The 13,887-nt window shown below is 40.0% G+C and overlaps 1 pseudogene; it reads left to right on the top strand.

Moving 5' to 3' along the window:
• The window catches only part of LOC114900444, a 49,675-nt pseudogene extending 35,788 nt beyond the window's left edge, over positions 1 to 13,887 (top strand).

Below are 13,887 nucleotides of genomic sequence, written 5' to 3'. Positions count from 1 at the left end.
CCTCTACCAAACTGCATTGGACAGGTAGCACAAGCAAAAAATAAACTTTGTTGTGTTAATTTAAATATATCAATATATATGTATATATACACACACATATATGATGATGGATGTTATATGGTGATGGATGCTGTTAATTAACTAGGTGGGAGGAAGCCTCACAATTATATCTATGTCAAATCATCATGATGTACACTTTAAAAGTCTTACACAATTTTATTTGTCAAGTTACCTCAACAAAGCTGAGGAAAAAAAAAGCAATATTGTTAAATGAGTTAGATATTTGTTTCTCAGACTTTAACAGGTGTCAGTATTGCCTCCTTAGCTTTCTGCCCTCTTTTTCTCTCTTTTCTGACCTCTGACCCTTTCTCTGCTTCCACCAAGACGTTACCAGAGGAAAACAATATAACAAAGTGGTGAAGGGCATGGGTTATGGAGCCCTACTGCTTGAGTTCAATTAGAGACCACCAGTTATTAACTGTGTGACATTCAGCAAATTGCTTAACTCTGTGCCTTGGTTCCTTTGTCTGTAAAATAGGGATAATAATAGTGCCCACTTCATTGGCTTATTCTCAGGATTAAATGAATTGATATGTGTAAAAGCACTTAAAACAATGCCTGGCATAGAAAAATGTTAAATCTTTATGGAATTAATGTTTCAAATTTTTCTACTCATTTATAGAGTTACATTGTTTTAATTTATTAAGCAGATGAGTTAACTGTTTGAGGATTTTCTCATTAAAAACAAAAAACAAAAAAACTTTTAGGGAATTCCCTGGTGGTCCAGTGGTTAGCACTCTACACTTCCACTTCAGGAGGCATCGGTTGGATCCCTGATCGGGGAACTAAGATCCTGCAAGCCACGTGGTGCAGCAAAAACAAAAACACACCAAAAACCAAACTTTTAAATCAAATAGTTGCTTTTGGTGTAGGTGGCATTTAATAGCTTTTTTTTTTCTGTCAGTCATGTTTTCCTATTTTCCACCCTTAGATAAGTCACTGAAGAGACGATGGCATGAATTTTGTTTATTTATATGGAAGGCTTTTATTAAAGGGTTTAGGGTTGTTATATTCCAGAAAGTGAAACAAGAAAATAAAAAGACAGGTTAAAGCAGAATAGATTTTTATTTTATAGATATTTGCTATCTGTATACAAGAAAGACCTTTTCAATAATCCAGAAGGTTTCTTTTTTTTTTAAAGGATACTATGCTTACTTATTTAACCATTTCAGGATAATATTTTTTTAGGGTTTTTAAAAATTGAAATACATAGTGATTTAAAATTTTTATAGATTATACTCCACTTATAGTTGTTATAAGATATTGGCTATATTCCCTATGCTGTACAATATATCCTTGTAGCTTATTTATTTTATTTTACTTTTTTTTAAACTTATTTTTGGCTGCGTTGGGTCTTTGTTACTGTGTGCGGGCTTTCTCTGGTTGCAGTGAGCGGAGGCTACTCTTCGTTGCAGTAAGCAGGCTTCTCATCGCGGTGGCTTCTCTTGTTGCAGAGCACGGGCTCTAGGTGCGCGGGCTTCAGTAGTTGTGGCACGCGGGCTCACTAGTTGTGGCTCACGGGCTCTAGAGCGCAGGCTCAGTAGTTGTGGCACACGGGCTTAGTTGCTCCGCGGCATGTGGGATCTTCCCGGACCAGGGCTCAAACCTAGATTCTTAACCACTGTGCCACCAGGGAAGTCCCCTTATTTTATACAGGGTAGTTTGTACCTCTTAATCCCATACCCCTATCTTGCCCCTTCCCCTTCCCTCTCCCCTCTGGTAACCACTAGTTTGTTTTCTATATCTGTGAATCTGTTTCTTTTTTGTTAAATTCATTTGTTTGTTTTCTTCTTTAGATTCCACATATAAGTGAAAACATCCAGTATTTGTCTTTCTCCGACTCATTTTACTAAACATACCTTCCGGATCCATCCATGTTGTTGCAAATGGCAAAATTTCATTCTTTTTTATGGCTGTGTAGCATACCATTGTGTACATATATATCTTCTTTATCCATTCATCTATTGATGGACACTTAGGTTGCTTCCTTGTCTTGGCTATTGTTAATAATGCGCTGTGGGACAGGAATAAAGACGCAGATGTAGAGAATGGACGTGAGGACACAGGGAGGGAGAAGTGTAAGCTGGGACGAAGTGAGAGAGTGGCGTGGACATATATACACTATCAAATGTAAAATAGATAGCTAGTGAGAAGCAGTCGCATAGCACAGGGAGATCAGCTTGGTGCTTTGTGACCACCTAGAGGGGTGGGATAGGGAGGGTGGGAGGGAGACGCAAGAGGGAGGAGATATGGGGATATATGTATATGTATAGCTGAGTCACTTTGTTATACTAACACACCATTTTAAAGCAGTTACACTCCAATAAAGATGTTAAAAAAAAATAATGCTGCTGTGAACATTGGGGTACATGTATCTTTTCAAATTAATGTCTTTGTTTTCTTCAGATACATACCCTGGAGTGGAATTGCTGGATCATATGGTAGTTCTATTTTTAGTTTTTTGAAGAACCTCCATACTGTTTCCCACAGTTGCTGCACCAATTTACATTCCCACCAACAGTATACAGTGGTTCCCTTTTCTCCAAATCCTCACCAACATTTGTTATTGTGGTCTTTTTGATGATAGCCTTTCTGACAGGTGTGAGGTGCTATCTCATTGTGGATTTGCGTTTTCTGATTAGTGATGTTGAGCATCTTTTCATGCGCGTGTTGGTCGTCTGTTTGTGTTCTTTGGAAAAATGTCTATTCAGTTCTTCTGCCCTTTTTTTTTTTTTTTTTTTTTTTGCGGTACGCGGGCCTGTCACTGTTGTGGCCTCTCCCGTTGCGGAGCACAGGCTCCGGACGCGCAGGCTCAGCGGCCATGGCTCAAGGGCCCAGGCGCTCCACGGCATGTGGGATCTTCCCGGACCGGGGCATGAACCCGCGTCCCGAACCCGCGTCCCCTGCATCGGCAGGTGGACTCCCAACCACTGCGCCACCAGGGTAGCCCTCTTCTGCCCATTTTTAAATCAAGTTTTTTTTTTTTTTTTTAATATTGAGTTGTATGAGCTGTTTATATATTTTGGATATTAACCCTTTATCAGTCATATCATTTGCAAATATCTTCTCCCATTCGGTAGGTTGTCTTTTCATTTTGTCAATGGTTCTTTTGCTGTGCAAAAGCTTTTAAGTTTAAATAGGTCCCATTTGTTTATTTTTGTTTTCTTTGCCTCAGGAGAGAGATCCAAAAAAAAAAAAATTGCTACGCTTTATACTGTTTTTTTTTTCTTGTCTTACCTCATTAGCTAGGACCTGCAATGTAATGCTAAAGAAAGCAGGGAAAATGGGTATAGTGATTGAATGGCATTCCTCAAAATTCATGTCTGCCTGGAAGCTTAGAATGTGAATTCATTTGGAGATTGAGTCTTTGAGGCTGTAACCAAGGATCCAGATGAGATAATTGGGATTAGAGTGGGCCCAAATTCCAATGAAAGCATTCTGATAAGGGCAGAAAGGACACACACAGCCACAAAGAAAAGAAGGTGATGTGAAGATGAAGACAGAGGTGGTAGTGATGTATCTACAAGTCAAGGATTGCCAGCGACCACAGGAAGTTAGGAAAGAGGGTCATGTCCCTGTTTCTCCCTCAGAGCTTTCAGGAGTAACCAACCCTGCCAATACCTTGCTTTTCGATTTCTGGTCTCCTGAAATGTGAGAATACATTTCCATGTTTTAAGCCACCCCTTTTGTGATTTATTATTACAGCCCAGGAAACTAGCGCAATGGGCATCTTTATCTTTTTTCTGGCATTACTACTGTATTTATTTATTTAATTTCTGTGTGTGTGTGTGTGCGCGCGCGTGTGTCTGTTAGCTTTAAATCTGAGAGAACTTTTAAAAATTATATTCTTTTAAAAAATTATTTTGAATAGGCAATGCATTTAAATGGTTCAAATTTAAAAGGTATAAAAGGCTATACTCCAGCCACCCACTGCACACACTGTTCTGCCTCTTATTTTTTGCTTGTCACTAAATATAGCTCAGTGATTATTCTTGACTATTCTGCAGATTCCTTGGTCATTTCTACAATTTCACGGTATTTTTATTTGTTGAATGTACCATAGTTTTTAAACTAATTCCTTACTGGTGGATATTTAGGACGTTCTCAGTTTTTTTGCCGTTACAACTATTGCTCAGTGAATAATCTTATATGTTTGTACAATTATGAGTACATCTCCAGGATAATATTCCTAGTAGTAGAATTCCTAGTAATTTCTAGGAATTGTTGTTTCAAAGAGCATGTGCTTTTGTAATTTTGATAGATATCGCCAAATTGTCCTCCATAGAGATCACAACAGTTTACACTCCAAATAGAAATATATGGGGGTGCTGCTCTCCGCCTTAGCGCCATCTTCTGATAAACCTCCGTGCCATAGGACCGGAGTGGAGGAAGATGCGAATGCACATGCCGAAGCGCAAAAGAAAGATGAAGCGGATGTCAGAGTAAACTCTTACACCCATGGAAGCCAGAGGAGCAGAAACAAGGGAAGCCAGAGGCCAGGGACGCTGGTACAAGTTGTTGGACTGCATGCCTACTGTCTAGAACTTGTCTCAATGGATCTGAAACATCTATGGCCATTCTGATGGCCTTGACCACCTTTGAGAGTCCCACCTTGCTCTTATCAAAACAGCCTCTTTTGGTCCTTTGTCCTGGACCCGGGACATTCTGGACTAGTTCTGTTCTCAGTTGTGACTGAATGTAACATGTGTACAATAAATTCTCTCTCTTGCTATCTTAGCTGAAGAAAAAAAAAAATATATATGGGGGTGCTGATCACCCACACTCTAACCAATGTAAGTCATACTTTTTGATCTATGCTAATCTGATAAGAATAGCAATGAGTTATTTTTTCCTTTTTGATTTATAGGTGCTGTGTTGGGAAACTAGTCCTTTGTTCGAAATATGCTTTACAAATATTTTCCTTGATAATTTACTCTTTAATAACGTTTTCCACACTTTCTGATTTTGTGAATTTTTTTGTAAATTGTTTTTTTCCCTTGGTGCTAGTATGTAGTTGTGATAGGTGTCAAGCCAGAAAAAAATAGAAATTTAGCCTGCCTGAGAGATTGTATTTTCAAAGAATCCTTATGTGACTTTGGCAATCTTTAGTTAAAACTTGAGGGCTCTTATTCTGTGTTTCAGGTAAAATTTTAAATCTGAGAGCTGTATCTTGATGGACACATAAGTTTTGCAAAGTTTGCTTTGGCACGAGGGAAAAACTGTTGTCATTGTTTAAAAAAAAAAAGTAGAAATAAAAATAAGCAGGAAAAAAACTCTCTCAGTTTCTTCCACTGTTAAAACCAGGCTTTTTATGACATATACTTTTGGATATATGATTGCATATATATTTTGTTGTTTAAAAATGGGAACATACTATAGATACTTTAAACTTTTTCAGCTAATCGTACAAATCTAAAAAATGTAATAGGTTAATAATATTCTATTATATGAATATAAAACAGTTATGTGGTCTGTCCTCAATTATTGCTGCATGCTCATCCTTTTCTTCATAGTTATTCATTATTGCCTATTCTCAACACTTGGCCTTGGCCATCTGCTCTTCTCACTCAATCCTATCTCCCCAGGTAATCTCATCCATGGTTTTCAGCTTCAATTATTAGATACATGCCAGTGACTTCCAAATTTACATCTCCTAAGCCTCTTCTGAGCCCCAGCCTAGATATCTAACTGCCTATTTAGCACTTCTAATTGTGTCAAAGACACCTCAAACTCTGCGCATCCAAGCTAGACAGAACTAATGAATCCCCTCTCCCCCAAACCTGGCAGTCTTCCAGTGTTCCCTGTCTAAGTGAATAGCAAGATCATCTGTCCCACTGAATAAGCCATAAACTTAGGAATCACCATTGCTACATATTTCACCTCTCCCCTCTATCTACTGTATTACCAAACCATACCAATTTTTCCTCTTAAATATCTCAAGCCTTTCTTGTCTTACTGTTTTCAATGCCAGCGTCTTAGTCTCTGCTGTGATCTTTGGCCAGACCAGCTGGTTTCCTGGACCCAATCAGGTATTTTTTGTAAGATACAATAAAAATAAGTTACTGGAAAAAATGAAATAATTAACAAAGATATACAAAGTACAAGCCTCACATTTTATTAGATTTAACAGACATAAAACTGCTCTGTCAAATTGGTATAAAAGTTTCTGAACACTCTTGATGTTTGCACGTAACTTGATGTGTTGCATCCCCAGTGCTTAGCACAATGCCTGGCATATAGAAGACATATAGAATAAATAAATTAACAAGTATTTGTGAAACTAAAGATATAACTTCGGCAATTTGGGGACATTTAAGTTGTTTCCAGTGATTGGCCATTTTGAATACTATGAGAATGTTCTCATAGTATAGTTAAGTCTTCATTTCTTATTAATTGAAGTATAGTTGATTTACAATGTTGTGTTAGTTTCTGGTGTACAGCTAAGTGATTCAGTTATACATATATATATATACATATATATTCTTTTTCATATTCTTTTCCATTATGGTTTATTACAGGATACTGAATATATTTCCCATTCTATATATAGTAGTTTGCATCTGCTAGTCCCAAACTCCCAATCCAACCCTCCCCCAACTCCCTTCCCCCTTGGCAACCACAGGTCTGTTCTGTGTCTGTGAATCTGTTTCTGTTTCGTAGATAAGTTCATTTGTGTCATATTTTAGATTCCACATGTAAGTGATATCATATGGTATTTGTCTTTCTCTTTCTGACTTACTTGGTAAATTGGGAGGTTAGGATTGACATATATCGTACACACTACTGTATATAAAATAGGTAACTAATAAGGACCTACTGTATAGCACAGGGAACTCTACTCAATTCTCTGTAATGACCTATATGGGAAAAGAATCTAAAAAAGAGTGGATATATGTATATGTATAACTGATTCACTTTGCTGTACCCCTGAAACTAACACAACATTGTAAATCAACTATACTCCAATATAAATAAAATAAAAAATACGGCTGTTCCCTGGCTGTCCAGTGGTTAGGACTCTATGCTTCCACTGCAGGGGGCCTGGGTTCAATCCCTGGTGGGGAATTAAGATCCCTCAGGCCACACGGCACAGCCAAAATAAATAAATAAATAAACTAAAAAAAAAAAAAAAACCCTGGCAACCGTAAGTTTGTTTTCTCCATCTGTGACTCTATTTCTGTTTTGTAAATGAGTTTATTTGTACCATATTTTAGATTCCACATAGAAGCGATATCGTATGATATTTGTCTTTCTGTGTCTGACTTACTTCACTCAGTATGACAATCTGTAGGTACATCCATGTTGCTGCAAATGGCATTATTTCACTCTCTTTTATGACTGAGCAATATTGCATTGTACATATGTACCCCATCTTCTTTATCCATTCATCTCTTGATGGACACTTAGGTTGCTTCCATGTCTTGACTATTGTAAATAGTGCTGCAATGAATATTGGGGTGCATGTATCTTTTCGAATTATGGTTTTCTCTGGATATATGCACAGGATTAGAATTGCTGGATCATATGGCAGCTCTATTTTCAGGGGTTTTTTTTTTTTTGCGGTACGCGGGCCTCTCACTGTTGTGGCCTCTCCCGTTGCGGAGCACAGGCTCCGGACGCGCAGGCTCAGCGGCCATGGCTCACGGGCCCAGCCGCTCCGCGGCATGTGGGATCCTCCCGGACCGGGGCACGAACCCGTGTCCCCTGCATCGGCAGGCGGACTCCCAACCACTGCGCCACCAGGAAAGCCCCTATTTTCAGTTTTTTAAGGAACCTCCATACTGTTCTCCATAGTGGCTACACCAATGTACATTCCCACCAACAGGGTAGGAGGGTTCCCTTTTCTCCACACCCTCTCCAGCATTTATTTATAAGTCTTCATTTCTTTAGGATCAATTCCTGTATATAAAATTGCTATATCCAGGGTGGATACATTTTTAAAAAATTTTTATTGGGGTATAATTGCTTTGCAATGGTGTGTTAGTTTCTGCTTTATAACAAAGTGAATCAGTTATACATATACATATATCCCCATATCTCCTCTCTCTTGCGTCTCCCTCCCACCCTCCCTATCCCACCCCTCTAGGTGGTCACAAAGCACCGAGCTGATCTCCCTGTGCTCTGTGGCTGCTTCCCACTAGCTATCTGTTTTACATTTGGTAGTATATATATGTCCATGCTACTCTCTCACTTCGTCCCAGCCTACCCTACCCCCTCCCCATGTCCTCAAGTCCATTCTCTACGTCTGCATCTTTATTCCTGTCCTGCCCCTAGGTTCTTCAGAACCTTTTTTTTTTTTAGATTCCATATATATGTGTTAGCATATGGTATTTGTTTTTCTCTTTCTGACTTACTTCATTCTGTATGATGGACTCTAGGTCCAAGGGGTGGATACATTTTTTAAAAAGGTTTTTTTTTGGAAATTCCCTGGTGGTCCAGTGGTTAGAGCTCAGTGCTTTTACTTTGGGGGCCCGGGTTCCATTCCTGGTTGGGGAACTAAAATCCCTCAAGACACAAGGCATGGCCACAATATTTATTTATTTATTTATTTATTTTTGCGTTACGCGGGCCTCTCACTGTTGTGGCCTCTCCCTTTGCAGAGTACAGGCTCCGGACACTCAGGCTCAGCGGTCATGGCTCACAGGCCCAGCCACTCCACGGCATGTGGGATCTTCCCGGACTGGGGCACGAACCCGTGTCCCCTGCATCTGCAGGTGGACTCTCAACCACTGTGCCACCAGGGAAGCCCCACAGTATTTTTTTTAAAAAGGTTTTTGTTAAGCTAAATTGCCTTCTAGAAAGACTGCATCCCCATTGATATTGAATGGGAAAGCTCATTTCTGTTCCTTAGGAATAGGCCTCTTTCTCTGTTAAGCTCCTTCAATCAATTTGACTGTTTCGGTCTTGGCCTCTGTCTTCAGGCAGCTTTGAGGTGGGGAGGCACAGCTTATCTTCCACTTGTCCCCAGTCTGCATCCCAGAGACTGGCTCACCTATGTGGTATTTACCTTCGTCCCACCTAGAGCCCTTTGGGGTGGGCTGGAGGAGGCAGGAAGGACCTTGGCCCTTCAGCTGTCCTGGTTCTTTGGCTCTTCCTGGATCCTGATCAGATCTCCCATTTTGTCTCCTTCTTTACTTTAGCATGCAGTAGAAGGTTTGGCTTTTGCACCCTAGTAAGGTTATTATATCTGACTCACACCATTTTGGGATTTCTGTCTAGGCAATAAAGGTACCTCTTTGCAAGGCTATCTATCGTACTTCCTGTTTGCTTTTAGACGGACCAGTTTGACTGAAGCTTGTTCTTTCCTGCAAGAATTATATGCCAGAAGTAGCCAATTATATGACTTAGAATAGTTTTGGACTTTGAGATACAGAAAAAAACAATTCAAACAAATTTATTGTCTTATGTAACCGAAAGTTCAGCAGTAGGGCGGGCTTCAAACTGCTAAACATCAGCAATGGCTCATTTATGTCGTTATAGACCCAGGTTTATTCCTCTCTTCATCTGCTATTATCAGTAGAGGCTTCATCCTACAGTAGAGGCTTCATCCTAAGACTGGCTTCTTGTGGTGGCAGGGAAGCTGCCAGTAACTGTGGAGAGCACCAGAGACTTCCTCGGTGATTTCTTGGAATAGAGGCAGGGAGGGTCTTTCAACTAAAATGAAAGAAATCTCTTCCCTTAGTCTGATTGGAACAACCTAAGTCACGTGTTCACATCTAAAATTTTCTAAAATCCTCTAAAGCTTTCGGTGTGATAGGCACAAAGTCAGTGTTCCAAGTTACAGCAGTTTTAACGAGCTCCTTTGTAACCACAGAATAAGACTTGTTACTTCCCAGCCAGGAATAGAAGAATCTTCATGGCATTCCATACTGTAAGGTCTATCATTGCCACCCCTCCCCTTTTCCATATCAATTTATATATTAGTTAGGACTCTGGTTTGCAAGTGACAAATACCCAACTCAAACTGGCTTAAAGAAAATGGGAATTTATTTACACATGGAACTGACAGGGCTGTGGAATAGACTGGATTTGGGCATGCCTGGATATAAGGGCTCAAGTGATGTCATCTACGTCCTCCTTTTCTCTCTAATAGGTTTTCTCCATTTGGTAGTCATGAGAGCCACCAGAAGCTCAAGACTCACATGTTATCAGCTTAGCAACCTTGGCAGAAAGAGAGCATCTTCTCTGATAAGTCTGGCAGAAAAATCACAGAGAAGATTCTGATTGGCTATGTCCTCATTCCTGAATCAACTACTGTGACCATGGGAATGGAATATTCTGACTGGTAATGTGTCTACTATGGTCAGGGGAGGCAGATCAGCCACACCTAAACTATTTAGAAGTGGTTCCCTTCTGGAAAAGGGTTTGGTTACTGGAAGAAGGCAGGATGAATGCTGGGAAGGCAAAAATAACAGCTGCTCACTATAATGGTATTTTAGCAGTTCGAAGGAGGTCAATTTGGCTAGAGCAGTGGCTCTCAAATTGTGGTCCCCAGACCTACTGAATCAGAAACTCAGCAATCTGTGTTTAATAAACCCACCAGGTGATTCTGATACAGGATAAAGTTTGAGATCCAGTGATAAAGAGGTTTCCCTCAGGGGATATGGAAGTGCAATGGAGCTAGCAATTAATTCTGGGTATGGGGGGATTTCTTAGGGGACGTGGAATCTATTTGGGTCCTAAAGTAGGAGGTAGACCTCATGTGTGAGGAAATTTCCATTTCGTACTCTCTAACTTCCTACTTTTCTTTTTCACTGAAGCCTGGCTGATGCCAATTTACCATATTTATCCTGCCTCTTTGAGCCACTGTGACTCATCTTTTCTTTCTCCTAGAATATCCTTCTTTTTCTCTTCACTGATTCAAACCCTAGCCATCCTTGAAGGTTCAGCTCAAACTTTCTTCTTTTCCAGGAAATCTTACCTGATAATCTCAATTTTCACATGCTCAATGCTTCCTTATATACCAGGTACTGGTATATAAGGTGTACTCTTTTTTTTTTTTTTTTTTGCATTTTAACACATGTAGATTTATGTAACTACCACCATAATCAGAATAAAGAACGGTTTCATCATTCCAAAAATCTCCCTTGTGCTAACCCTTTGTAGTCATACTTTCCCTCGACCCATAACTTCTGACAACTACTGATCTACTCTCCATAACTATAGTTTTGTAGTTTTGAGGATGTCAAATAAATGAAATTGTATAGTGTGTAACCTCTTAAGGCTGGATTCTTTCACCCAGCATAATGTTTTGAGATTCTTTCAAGTTGTTGCATGTATCAGTAATTTGTTCCTTTTTATTGCTGAGTAGTGTTAACCGTATAGATGTACCACAATTGCTTTATCCATTCACCCTTTGAAGGACATTTGGGTTGTTTTCAGTTTGGGACCGTTATAAATAAATCTGCTATGGACATTTGTGTACAGCTTTTGTGTGAACATAAGATTTTATTTCTCTAGGGTAGGTACTCAGGAGTGGGATTACTGGGTTATAGAGTAAATGCATTTAGCATTACAAGAAAGGAGTAAACCATTTCCTAGAGTGGCTGTATCATTTTGCATCCCCACCAGCAATGTATCATATTACCTACTGCCCTTGCCACAGCTAATTAAATCAGGGGTAATTGCCTTAGCTAAAAGATATATTACATTAGCCAGACCAGTGACTTATGAGTGGACTAGCATGAGAACTCTGCAGAAAAGGGGACAAGAATATCCGAAAAAATTGAATCTGAGACTCTCAAAAAGAAGAGAGGCAGGCTTCATTGGTGGCACAGTGGTTGAGAGTCCGCCTACTGATGCAGGGGACACGGGTTCGTGCCCTGGTCCGGGAAGATCCCACATGCCGCGGAGTGGCTGGGCCCGTGAGCCATGGCCGCTGAGCCTGCGCGTCCGAAGCCTGTGCTCCGCAACGGGAGAGGCCACAACAGTGAGGCCCGCGTACCGAAAAAAAAAAAAAAAAAAGAAGAGAGGCAAAAGCCAAGATTAGAAGTGAAGGAGAAATCTAGAAATACTGAGTCACCTGTGTGGTAGACTTATTAAAGTAGGGGACAACAATTGCCTCTTTCAGAGGGAATGAAAAGAGAAGTCAGCAGAGCAGCTGTCGGATCATGAATGATGAAAAGCTCATAGCCCATTGTTCCTTGAAAACTGGCCTTCCAGTAGCTGAGCTGAAAACTTATACTTTTTTTTTCTTTTCTGTGTAGCCTTAAGATAAACTCTCATTAGTTATGAAAGGAAACTTTAATATAAAAGCTTTATTGAGATATAATTAATATACCATAAAATTCATCCATTGAAAGTATTCATTGTTTTTCAGTATATTCATAGAGCTATACAGCCATAACCACAATCAATATTAGAAACATTTTCATCATTCCAAAAAGAAACTCCATACCCATAGCCAAACAACCTTTCTTATTATAGGGACCAGGCACAGTTCCTGCTTATCCCTGAGTAACAGATTTCCTTTTATTGCAAGTCTATGAAAGTATTCAAACAAGACAATCACAACTTACTGCAGGAACCAGGTATCAACCCACCTTCTTGAAATTGCAAAGCCTACCTCCCACATGGGAGTTCTTGAGTACAACTCCCGTGGGGTCCTGTGTGGTGTGTCATGTCCTTCTCCCCCAGGCTGTGAGTATATGTGTAACAAACTGCTCTCAATCTCATTTGTCCTGTTTTGGTTGTCATGTGTTCAGTCATGCCCTTAATCCTAGAATGGGTGTCCCACCCTCACTAATGGGTGATTAAGGAGGAAATTAAAACAAAGTGCCCAATAGCTAATTTGATCAACACACTTTAAAATAGTTAATTGAGATTTTCCAGTCTGAGGGGCAGTAAAGAAAAAATAAAAATTTTTAAAAAGAACAAAGCCTAAGAAGTGTGTGGGACATCATCACACATACCAATGTATTATAGGATTCCTAGAGAGAGAGAAGAGAGAAAATAGGGCAGAAAGACGTTTTGAAGAAATAATATACAGAGACTTCCCAGATCTGGTGAAAGACATGAAATTACATATCCAAAAAGTTTAATGACCTCCAAACAGGATAAATTCAAAGAGATACACATGAAGACACAATACAGCCAAATTGTTAGAAAAGACAAAGGGAGAATCTTGAAAGCAGAACGAGAGAAGGGACCTATCTTGTACAAGGAAGCCTCGGCAACACTGGCAACCAGTTTCTCTTCAGAAACCATGTTGGCTAGCAGGCAATGGGATGACTTAAACTGCTAAAAGAAAAAATTGTCAACCAAGAATTCTATATCTGGTAAAACTATCCTTGAAAAATGAAAGAGAGCCCCACTCCTTCAACTGCCACTGCTGCCACCCCCAGGAAGAGGGAAAATGGGAGAGGAGCCCATGTCACCTGTCACCCAAGTCCTCCAACTATGTCACCCCAAAGATACAGTTCACCTATGCCAAGCTTGTCTGCACCCCAGCTCTGATCCAAGCTGGATCCAGGATTGCATCCAGAGGAATTTCTGCATCATCGATATTCTCTTTGACTGGAGAGAGCTCTACAGTATTTAATGGGGCCCAGAATGGTGTCTCAACTAATCCAGTGGGAGTTTCCGACCAGTGCAATCAGCAGAGACATTGATACTGAAGCCAAATTTATCGATGCAGGTGCTGCAACAGTAGGAATACTGGTCTGGTGCTGGTATTGGAACAGTCCTTGGTGACCTTATCATTGGTTATGTCAGAAACCCTTCATGAAACACTAACTGTTCTCATATGCTATTCTTGGATATGCCTTCTCTGAAGCATTGGTTCTCTTTTGTTTGGTGGTTGCTTTCTTGATTTTGTTTGCCTTGTAA

The sequence above is a fragment of the Monodon monoceros genome, unplaced genomic scaffold (genome assembly GCF_005190385.1).
Source record: "Monodon monoceros isolate NGI ecotype Baffin Bay Population unplaced genomic scaffold, NGI_Narwhal_1 Super_Scaffold_19, whole genome shotgun sequence".
Taxonomy (NCBI): Eukaryota; Metazoa; Chordata; class Mammalia; order Artiodactyla; family Monodontidae; genus Monodon; species Monodon monoceros.
The sequence above is the reverse complement of the archived record's forward strand: the minus strand, read 5'-3'. Positions and strand labels throughout refer to the sequence as shown.